The sequence below is a fragment of the Penaeus monodon genome, chromosome 22, assembly GCF_015228065.2.
Source record: "Penaeus monodon isolate SGIC_2016 chromosome 22, NSTDA_Pmon_1, whole genome shotgun sequence".
Lineage (NCBI taxonomy): Eukaryota > Metazoa > Arthropoda > Malacostraca > Decapoda > Penaeidae > Penaeus > Penaeus monodon.
Genome location: NC_051407.1, coordinates 41,622,350 through 41,624,829, shown reverse-complemented (window position 1 = coordinate 41,624,829; position 2,480 = coordinate 41,622,350).

Genomic DNA, 2,480 nt, shown 5'->3' with positions numbered 1-2,480 from the left:
TTCATTCATTCATTCATACGCGTCAATATTCGTCTATAACCCAGTACGTCCACGTGAAAGTTCTATCTCTGCAACACAATAAAGGTCCTGCAAGCTCAGGTCCGGATGCCTGTGTCATTACAGCTGAGAGTTAGGAAACTTACTTTAGCTTCATTCATAAAATTTGGCCTCCAGTGTGAGAGCAGCTGACGAAAATCTAATTAAGTGAATCAAAAGCACACGAGAGCAAACACCAGAGTAGTAGAGATGCATTCAGAAATCGAAATGATTAATCCATCGAAGATTATTTATTGCCGAACGTTGCAGCGCGACACCCGCGCTCATCTCCATCTCTACTCACGGTTCTGCATCATTAGCTGCGAAAATCATTACGTTTGCTTTGACTGTTTTTTTTTTTGTGTGAAATTATTGACGTGTTTCCTGCCAATATACTTCAAAACCCCGAAGGTCATCCATTATGTATGCATATTGACACAATTTCCACACGACTTGGGGACATTTGCTTTGTTGCAGGTTGGCGAAACATATATCCACATAATGATGGCGTGCGAATAAGCAACACCATAATGGTGCTCGTGCCTGGATCTCCTCGGGACTAAAATAACAATAACAGCAACGCAGAGAAGCTGCTACAAGTGGTAATCCGACCGCGGAGGGAGGCAGGCCACACGCCCTACAAGGAACGAGAGGCGGCGGCGGCCACGGACAGGAAGGCGGGCAGAAAGCGAAAATGCGCCAGAAGAATACGAAAGTGAAAGCGAACAAGGCGTGAGGAGAGGTGAGAAAGGGTGAACATCAATCAGAGCGAAAGGGAATATAGACAGGGCGAAAAGCGAAGGATGGGGGGAGAGAGGAAACGGGCACGTGAGGCGACTCCATTAAACGCCCGGGCGACAACACGAGTTATGGCGGGATTCCCAATCAGTCGGCAAATTGTCTACGTGCCTTGCGTCCGCCGGTTTCGGGGGCGGCGTGAGGTCCTGGAGAAACATATGGTGATCTGAGCCAGGATATAGAATTTCGGAAGATTGCGAGGTTTTCAATATGCGTAAAATCATTAATTTTAATTCGGTTTTCAGTTAGCATTATCCTGCCAAAGACGTCCCAGTGACCGTCTCGGCATCCCGACCGCAGGCGCGCGCTCAAGCACACACATCCATCAGGGGGAGGGAATTAGACTCTCGAAGTTCTAAAAGTCAGTCGCGATTAGAGTAATGTGACGCGTCGTTACGCCACGGCCGGCTGGGCACAGGGCGATAATTCTGCCATGTTATAATTGCTTCAGGTGTTTGCGCGGTGTTCGAGGCAACTGTGCCAAGATCACCGAGGGGGGGGGGCATCATTTCTCTCCCGCTATGTACAAATCACCTGCAAAATAGCCTGAGTGACAAACTGGTGGTGATAAAGGAGCAGGAACTGAAAAAAAAAACGAGGGAAAATGAGGATGGGGCAGAAGCGAGGTTGAACCTGAGGAGCAGGAAAGAAATATTCTTGGGTTTAAGAACAAGTAGATAGATGGATGACATAATGCTGATCAGCTGTATACATATACAGATATAAATAATCATTCACGTATGCGTTTTGATATATACACATACAATACACATGCAGATATAACTTACGCGGACAGTCTCCCCTTCTGACAATGACAATCTGTCACCAGTGTCAGTCCATGACTCACTAAGCATATAAACGTACAGCGTACTTATGCCAGGCGCTTTGCACAGGACGCTGGACAATTTCCAGCACTGTACACAGAGCGGTAAACAATATTATGCATCCAATGGCGCAATACGCTGTATCTGATGCAATAACAGAAAACTTCGCCAAAGTACAAGTGTGTGCAAGGCGCCCAAGATTCAACATATTACAGAGTGGTAATGACACAATATCCAAACTCTGTCATGGAACTACTCACCACACACACTATCGGATACTAGTCGCCACATAATGCCCGGCTGTGTTTGCTTTGCATTTACATAAAACTTCCAGGAATGCTAAATTTTACTCTTTGCTAGATATACAGAACTGTGTAACGGATACGTGTAATATACATATCAATGGACAAAGACTAATACACAAGACAAGCCACAGGATCTACAGGACCGAACACAAGGCACCGCGTACACACAGCACTGCGCAGATGTCACAACTGAAGAGGTTTAACATGGAGCAGGAACGCTAATAACCTTCAGCCATTCATTTTTTTCCCACATCGGGGCGTTGCTATATTCTTTCATCCGTATCTGTGTATACGTGCGAATGAACGAGATCTGCAGACAGCCGTGCATATATTAGAGTCGCCTGGCTGCGGATGACAGAGTGACGGGGACAGCTGGAGCGAACTCACCTTGACAATGGCCGGCGACGCAGGTGGTGGAGGTGGTCTTACGAGGCGTGGCGCGTTCAGTGCGCGGACTCACATTATTTTTTACGATGTGCCGAACATTCGAGAAAATGTATGCGGACACAAAGGGGCC